Genomic DNA, 9,756 nt, shown 5'->3' with positions numbered 1-9,756 from the left:
AAGGAGAAGGATTGGGATGGGGGGAGGGGGGAGGCTGGGAAGGGATGGGAAGGGTAAACAAAGGAGGAGGCTGCAATGCTTGGTAAGAAATGTACGTATTATCCTGCCCATGCAATTGTAACCCCTCTGTACAGTATGTTCACAAATAAAATAAAATAAAATTAAAAAAATAAAAAAATAAAAAAAATCACCCTAATAATAAAAAAGCTACCATATATGTTCATGTACCAAAATGTTATATACATTATTGCACTTAATCCTATGGGCAGCTATAATTATTCACATCTCTGTGCTGATATGGAAATTTAAGTTTCAAAGAAATAAGTGGTCCAAACTTAGATAGGTAGTAAATGAAATAGCTAAAATTTGGATTCAAAAACCTTTGTTCTAAACCAGGTGCTGGTAGCTCACGCCTGTAATCCTACCTACTCAGGAGGCTGAGATCCAGAAGATCAAAGGTCAATCAAGGCCAGCCTGGGCAGAAAAGTCCACCTTGTTGTATATTTGATTAGCCAGGGGAAAAAAAGGACAGGTTGGAGTTGTGGCTCAAGTGGTATAATACCAGCTATGGGCAATAAGCAGTCTAAGATTTGTTCTTTTAAGTATAAATTGTTCCTTCTCCATAAGAAAGGAATACCTATATTATTCTTTAATAAAGTGCACTTAAACATCTTTACTCCCTTAGGATTGTTTTGTCCAAATATTTCTTTCAAGCAAAATATACTTCTCTTTAAAATATAGTCTACTTATTCTTCACTTTCTAAGCAAGATTCCTGGACTGTTTTTTAAAACATGCTTCTTTTCCTACCTCTGTATGAACATCTCTTAGAAATAAAAACATGCAGACTCCCATTAGTTCCTGCCCTCGGCTACCAGCCACATTGCTCCCATTAGACAACAGAGTTCTCCATTGATTTTGATAAAAATGTTATAGATCTTTTTGTTTTTCAAGCCTTAGACCTTAGAAGAATGTAAGAAAATGGCACGTGGGAGGAAAAGTCCCTGCAACTTTGTTATTTGTAAGAATTGTTTTTTCAAGGAAGATTAAAGATGACTAAAAAAAACAGCATTTGCTACTAAACATATGGCACTGTTAGACTGATTAAAAAGGAATCGGTCATGCCATGGAAAGAGCAAAATCCAGGAGGAGCCCAGGGGAGACAGTAGCCCACAGCCTGACAACGAATGCTAAGACTTCTCTGGCTGTGGAAACAACAATAAAACCTTGAACTGATCAGAGAGACTTCAGAGAACTGAGGGATCAACATACACTGGACTCCAAACGGGAAGTCATGCTGGGGAAAGAAAAAGAGAGTTTCAACTTGGTCTTCTCCCTGGTCGCCAGTTTTCCCTAAAGCCTTCTTACAAAGGCTGGTTCTACTTACTCAGGAAATAAGGCAGCCAGGTTCGATAACATGGTACTAATGAGCATCTCATTAAAATGGTAAGTTGATACTTCTATGGGCCATGTCTCCAATAAAATGGAATTACAGTAATGAGTGGTTTCCCAACAGAGACTCGGTTAATGACTGCACATTACCTTCCCAAAATCAAAAAGACCAAACTGACAGTCTTCTCTACTGCTGTCCTCGGGAATACTTCCCTTTACACACTATGGGATTTGTGGTGCATACAGCAATCAATTCTCTCACACCCTACTGCAAGCTTTCCTTACTCTGTGCCTTTTGAAACTAAAAGGCTATGATCCAAACTCAGATCTTCTTCTATGTGTAAGTCCTAGTGATGTGTAATGTATAAGCAAGCCATGGGAAGTGGTAGTTACTCAAAGTAGTCAGAACTTCTCTTTTTTCCATACCACCAATTCAACCTAGGGCCTCATGCAAGCTAAGAACACATTCTACCACTGAACTCTACCCCCAGCTCCAAATTGCCTTTCAAGAAGAGGAATGTGGATCACCTGAGCAACTGTGGCTGAGGCTACCCTCTCCTTTTGGTAATATTATACATACTATATAGCAAGCATAAGCAACAGCAAAGCTTACTTTAAAACAACCTCATAGTGCTTTAGAGTTTCTCTACATTATATTATTTTTGATTATTTTTGTTCCAAATTGGGCTCCCTGGTTGTCCTAGAAACTCGCTCAATTGTCTAGTGCCCTAAAATTGATCATTTTATGCTTTCACTGCCTAGATTCTATCGCTTGAAATTTTTAATCCTAAATCAGGTGCTGGTGACTCATGCCTGTAATCCTAGCCACTGAGGAGGCTGAGATTTGAAGACTGCGGTTCAAAGTCCTAGAGACTCTTATCTCCAGTTAACTACCAGACATAGCAAGTGGTTCTGTGGTTCAAAGTGGCAGAGCATTAGCCCTGGGCAAAAGAGTTCAGTGACAGTGACCAGGCCCTGAGTTCAAGTCCCACCACTGACAAAAATAAATAAATAAAAAGAGAAACAAAAAGAAATTAGTAATCCTGGCCCATATGAAAATTCATACCAGAAATGAAATTCTTTTAAGAAATAGGAATTTAGTGTTGGTTATTGTAGTCTGATATATATTGTTTTCCTAAACCTGTTCTAAAATCAACATGCCAGCAGATTTGTTGACTTATGGTAGACATCTGTTCTCAGATGATAAACCAAGGAAACTTCTAGGGTCTCTTCTTTTTATATGACCACTAATCTCAACACAGATGATGTCCTCATCTAAACCTAATTTTTTTAAATAAGTTTTTTTATTGTGAAAATACTGTACAGAGAGGTTACAGTTACATGAGCAAGCTAATGAGACTTCTCAGAAGAAGAGGTAAGAACGGCAAAGAAACATATGAGGAAATGTTTATCATCCCTGGCTGTAAAGGAAATAAATATAAGTCAAAACAACTCTAAGATACCATCTTAGTCCAGTTTGACTGGCCAATATTCTGAATTCTGACAACAACAAATGCTGGTAGAGAAAAAGGAACCTTACTGCACTGCTGGTGGGAATGTATATTAATACAAATTAGTATTAATGGAAATCAGTCTGGAGGTTCAAAAACTAAACATAGGAGAAGGTTTATGAGTCAGCCAGACCACTCCTAGGCATCTACCCTGAGCATCATGAACCAGGATATAACATGGACACCTGCACATCCATGTTCATTGCCACACTATTCACAATAGCCAAGGTATGGAAACAACCTGGATGCCCCACAAGAGATGAATGGATCCAAAAAATGTGGCACCTATATACACTGGAATTATACACCGCCATCAGAAAGGATAAAATCATGCCATTTGCAGGGAAATGAATGAAACCAGAGCAGATCATGTAAAGTGAGATAAGCCGAGATCAGAGAGACAAACATGTAGAAGTTACATTTAAAGTGCAATGGAATATGATAAATTATACAGGACTCTAGACACTCACACATAGTGAGACCAAAAGAGAATAGTCTTGGGAGAAAATCACCAAGCACCTCTTCATATGTAAAATGGGATGTACATGCTGAAGTGAACTCCAAAGATAAGGAAACAAAGGACCTGTTCTTAATTTGTCTTTTTGTTTTCTGATGACTCGGTATTCTTTACCTCATATATGGTGTACCCGTGTGCACATCTGAGGAAAGGTGGGGGAGGGCACAGAATCAGTGAAAAACAGATGAACAAGAGCAGCAGCAGGACCCACTGGCTGCGCTGGACATTGATGAAGGTGAACCATGCAACTTGTGGGTGGAGATGGGAGGGAAGGAATGAAAGAAGAGACAGATGATACTATGCAAAGGGAAGGAAATGTACTTATTCCCTGACATGTGTAAGGGTAACCCCGCTGTATATCATCTCTAAAATAACAAGAAAGTGATTTTTAAAAAATAGCAAGCAGGCTACCTATTCCTACCTGTTGAGTCAGCATTAATAAAGATGTGATAATATCAGGGACGTTAAATCCCTGGCCAATGGTGTAGTTAGAGAACTGTGACTTTTCTTGTGTAAATATCTCTTGTAGCTGCTGGATAAATGTCAAACAGTGTTTTTAGGGTCCTGTGAGTTGCTAAGTTGCAATGTAAGTTGAATTCCAGTCTCCTAAGACTTTAGACATAAATCTGGAAAGAGCCTGAGCCTTCCTTATTAGCAAAGGTAATAATGGTTGCTCTCTTCAATAAGATATTTTGTGCCTCACTTGAAGACCTCGTATTTGAGTTGTCAGTTTTCCTTATTCTTTACCTATTATCTCCTTATTACTTCCAAACATATCAAAAATCAAGTTCCAACATGCTTCAGGAGTTATGTTACAACCCAAGAAGGAAAGCCTGAAACACCAATAGATTTGTAATATAATATAAATCTATACAGTATGTATTGAAGTAAATACATAGAAAAGTATTCTGAGGATAAAGGTAAGGAGAAAGCTTTTGTTTGAGTGCCCTTAACAGATACTGGATTCACTCTGCTGGTTGTAGTAGTAGTAATCATCATTTTGATTATTGAACTGATTTTTAACTGACAAAACTCAACTTTAATTGGGCTAAGCTGGAGAGATGGCAGAAACTCCTTGTTAGGATGCCAATGAAGGAATCTTGCTATGTGTGGTGGTGTACACCTGTAATGCAAACATGGAGGAAGGTGAATCACAAACCCAAGGCCAGCTGGGCTAACTAGCAAGTTCTAGGCCAGCTTAGGCTACACAGCAAGACCCTGTCTCAAATCATCATCATCATCATCATCATCACCACCACCATCATCATCTAGAAAAGAAAGGATATCCAAAAATTGCGGATATAGGAATGCTTAAATCGATTTGTTTCATGCTGCTTACTCATTCACCAAAGAAAATGTACCAGTATTTTTCAAAAGTGCCTGTCTTCTCTAAGCCAGAAATGAGGATGGGGGAAACTACTGTTAGGTTCTATTTTCTAACGTAGTAATTTTAGAATGGAAAATATTTCCTACTTTCAATAATTTAACACCAGAATGAGGGAGTCAGTAACACTGTTCGAAAGGCAATGTAATCACTACCTGACTTACATAACTGTAACACATTTGTATATCACCTTTACAATAACGATGGTTATCATTGTAAGAGCCTGGACGCTGTAAGTGACCGTCAGAATGCTATCTACAAAGATCGTTGATAGGGACTTATAAGTGTTGTAGTCTATAAGTCTTGTAGACTATAACAGTGATGGATAGTGTTAGTATTTGTTAAAATTAGTAGTCTAAGTTTAATCAATACTAAGTTTAATATATCAGAGAAAACTATCAGAGGAAGAGATGGAGAGTTATGGTCCATCAATCATTCCTAGATTTATAACATTCTTGGATTCCTTGATTCGAGAGGAAGACAGCATTCTTGAAGAAAGACCTCAAAGATAGACTATGGTCATTTGTCAGAGTAACTGTACACTGTGGCAAGACAGATACTCCAACTCTTCTGGGAGAGATTAATGCTAATACTGATCTCTGGGCACCTTGGACCTCACTGTCATCCAGTTGTCATAGTGGGATCCCTTGTGAACCAGATGAAAAACCTGTTCTGGATTGACTCAAACCACAGCTGGTTCAGAGGATCCTTAAAATCCATTTATTAGTCATTCCCACAACCTCTGAGTTCACAATGAAACGCCTATACTACCTCACATTGGCTTTCTGATCTATTGAATAAAGGCTTTAAAACCAGTGCTCAAATTACATCTATTAACAGAATAATTGAGCAAGATAGTAGTATCATTATATCTCTACTGAGCAGCCCTATTTGACTTTCATAGAAGCAAGTCACTCTTTGGTGAATAAGTGTATCTTTTGAATCTCATTAGACGTCAATTCCAATTGCTGCTGTTTCCATTTTAGAATATTTACTGAAACATTCACACAGCCTTTGGCATGTGATCTGCAGCTGTTTTATCTGGTAAAAGCTTTTTTTTTCTATTCTATTCATTATAGTTACAGAAATAGTTTTTTTCACCTAATATAGTCAATGGATCTACAAAAGAGTAGACTCTTTTGTCATAGATCTCTTTCTAAACACTGGGTTTTTGATATAATTTATTTTCTAGAGCTTTGATTGTCTTGGCAAGTCATAGTGGTCCACTACTTGAATGATATGATGGCATGCCCTTATAACCAAATATCAGAGGCATTAGATTCCATAAAACACACACATTCGGGCTGGGAAGGTGGCTCAGTGGTAGAGTGCTTGCCTTGCATGCTCCAGGCCCTGGGTTCAATTCCTCAGCACCACATAAGCAAAAAGAAAAAAGCCGGAAGTGGCGCAGTGGCTCAAGTGGTAGAGCACTAGCCTTGAGCTGAAGAGCTGAGAGACAGCGTCTAGGCCCAGAGTTCAGGCCCCACTACCGGACCCAAAAAAACACACACACACATTCTAGAATGCATACTTAGCATGCATGAAGCACTTGGTTCAATTCCTCAGTACCACATACACAGAAAAAGCGAGAAATAGTACTGTGTCTCAAATGGTAGAGTGCTAACCTTAAGCAAAAGAACCTCAGGGACATTGCCCAGGCCCGAGTTCAAGACCCCAGACTGGCAAAAGAGAGAGAGAGAGAGAAAGAGAGAATGCATACACTCTATGGGTAGGTAGGTATTTACCACTTCACTGAAACTTTATAATGATTTAATACACCCTCACTTTGTTATGTTTCTTACATCTATTTGAGTAATGTGTAAGAATGATAGCAAGAATGAACATAGCAAGTCAAACAATTCTGCCAACAGAACTTTATGAAATCCAGAAAATCCAATGGTGTTTAAAACATGTCACAAATCAGGTTATTAGGTGGTCATTGTAGCAAGTAGAAAGAGGAAGAGCACAATACAAGCCTCTAGCAATTTGAAAACTAGCAGTAGCTTGTTCCTGGGCCTTGAAAAGTTGGATCATAAGACAAAAGCTAACAGCCAGGAGATCTGAGTTGTCTGTGATAAACTAGGATTACTTATCTAAATAAATATTTCTTAATTTTTGAAAGTGTGCCATGAAGTACCTCATGGTCAGTAAAGTTGTATAATTAATATCAGTTCAAATACATCCTGAAAGCACAAATAAGTTGCCTAAGGATGCATTGTTAAATACATCCACCTAATATACTTGTATATTCCACATGCGTAATCTGATGAGAAGTTGCCTGGAGAATTTGATTAAAGGGGAAAATATTAGTCAGACCCAACAATACTCTTTTCTAGGCATAAATAGATGACATTATAATTATAACCTTAATCAGAGGTGATCAATAAGAACAGCAGGGGAAATATCAAAAGGAGTAATGAACTGGGCACTAGTAGCTTATGCTTATAATCCTAGATATTTAAGAGACTGAGATCTGTAGATCAAAGTTTGAAATCAACCCAGGCAAAATGTTTATTAGATTCCATCTCCAATTAACCAGTATGTATAATGAAGGAGGCTAAGTCCAGGTATGTAAGACTCTGTGTGTGTGTGTGTGTGTGTGTGAGAGAGAGAGAGAGAGAGAGAGAAAGAGAAAGAGAGAGAGAGAGTTAGAGAGAGATTGAGAGAGGGAGACAGAGAATAAGGGAAAGATAAAGCAAAGGAGAGAAGAGAGGAAGAGAAAGAAAGAAAGAGAGAGAGAAAGAAAGAAAGAAAAGAAGGAAGGAAGAAAGACAAAGAGGAGGAGAGGAGGAGAGAAAGGGACAGATAGATAGGGAGAAAGAGGAAGGGAAATGAGGAGAGGGGAGAGAAGAGGAGAGAAGTAAGGATAGGTGAGAGAGGATTGGAGACCCCAATCTCTAATCATTTACTAAAGGTAGTGGTCATAGGCTTGGGTTTATAACAAGGTATCAATGAGTATATATGTATGTATGAATGTATGTTGGTATGTTTGTATGCATGTATGTATGTATGTATGCATGAACCTTTCAGAATGAATCAAGCATTAATACATGAGTATGCTGATACTTACTCAAAGTACACACCTTAGAGTGTTGTTTATCAAGTGGTCAAAACAACTCAGTCTGTGGCCATTACATAGCATTTTGTTGAACTGTATTTTTGTATATATTTTGTGTTGTAAAAATACTGTCCAGAGGGGTTACAGTCACATGAGTAAGGTAATGAATCCATTTCCTATCGAGCATTGTTGCCTCCTTTGTTTTTTGTCTTTTCTTTTTTTGGTACTGAGGATCGAACCCAGGACAGTGCACTTGCTAGGCAAGCACCTTGCCACTGAGCTACATCCCAGCCCTGGGTGACACTTTTATTCAGACATGGAAGAACTTCTCAGTGGACTATTTATCAAGTAACAGTAGGAAGAGGATTGAGACTGTGCACGAGAACACTTTTCTGGCTAATTCTACTAATGGCTGCCCAACTTCTAATCACACACATACACAGAGAGAGAGAGATAGAGGGAGAGAGAGAGAGTCACACACCATTAAAAACCAGCCAGTTCTGAAATTAAACAAGTTTTTCACCCTCTGGAATAGACATTTACCCTGGATATAGAGTTGCCTTGCCTGTCAGGCCTACTTATACCAACATCCCTATCCTTGGAGTCTCTGCTCCAGTGGACCATAAAATAATACTCATATTGTAAATAATATTAAGGCAATAGCACCAATCACAAAAGACACGGAACGTGGGACATTTTCTGCCATTCAGTGGTCTCTGATTTTTATCAGATAAACATACCCATTGAAAAGTAATGCACCTGAGAGGTTGGGTTCTTGATCTATAATTTGTTGTAAATAAATAACTGGGATCCTTTCTTTCATATGCGTCCAATTCACAACAACACACTGCAGACTTCAACATACCGACTGGGATTCACAGGTCGAGAACATGTTAGCCCTTTGCAAAGACAAGAGGGTGGTAGAAGTTTGAATGGCATTTCTCGATGTTACCGTTAAATCATGTTGTTGATTGTGTTTTAGTTTGGTTTGGCTTGGTTCTAAACCAGACTCTTGCTTTGTCACCTAGGTTGGTCTTGAACTCTGAGTCCTCCTGTTTAAGCAGCTTTTTTTTTCCTTTTGTGCCCATTCCAAGACTTGAATTCATGGCTTTGTACTCTTGCTTGGTTTGCTTGCTCACATGTGAATTCCGTCACTGAACCATGCCTCTAGTCCATTTTTGGTAATTAGTTGAGGTAGTGTCAGTTAATTGAGATAGTGTTTGGGGAAATTTCACTGCCCAGGCTGGCGTGGAATTACAGTCCTCAGAGCTCAGCCTCCAGAGTAACCAGGCTTGCCACCTATGCTACTGAAATGTTTTTAAAAGTTGGTGGACTTGGCCTGGAAACCAGTTTGCCGATTCCTAAGTCAAATGGTAGATGTAGATCAGAACTCTTCAGTGACTATGGAAAGTTGATTCTTCCTTTGGGGAAGAAGGTAAAGGATAGTTGCATTTTTATTTTGCTGGACAACATTTCTGTTGCCATTGTCTCCTTGAAGTTTTAAGAACAGTTTTTCTCAAACTCAGCCAAAGAGGTGGGCTATGACAGGTATTGAAAACTGTTTATCTGCTGGTGCTGATGCCCCCTGGCTGTAATCCTATTCAGGACACAGAGGGTTGAGGTTCAAAGCCAGCCTGGGCAGGGCAGTCTGTGAGACTTTTACCTCCATTCAACTACCAAAATGCAGGAAGTGGAGTTGTGGCTTAGCAAGAAAGCTCAAGTATAGCACCCAGGGAAAGAAAAATGAAGAAAAAAGAGGAAAAAGAGGTAAAGGAGAAAAAGAAGGAGAAGGAGAAGAAAAGAAACAGCAGCAAGAGGAGGAGGAAAGAGGAAGGAGTAAGAAAGAAGACAGGAAGAAGGAAGATGGATGGAGGGAGGGGAGGGAAGGGGAGGGGA

This window comes from Dipodomys ordii, unplaced genomic scaffold (assembly GCF_000151885.1).
Source record: "Dipodomys ordii isolate 6190 unplaced genomic scaffold, Dord_2.0 Scaffold40, whole genome shotgun sequence".
NCBI classification, from domain to species: domain Eukaryota; kingdom Metazoa; phylum Chordata; class Mammalia; order Rodentia; family Heteromyidae; genus Dipodomys; species Dipodomys ordii.
The sequence above is the reverse complement of the archived record's forward strand: the minus strand, read 5'-3'. Positions refer to the sequence as shown.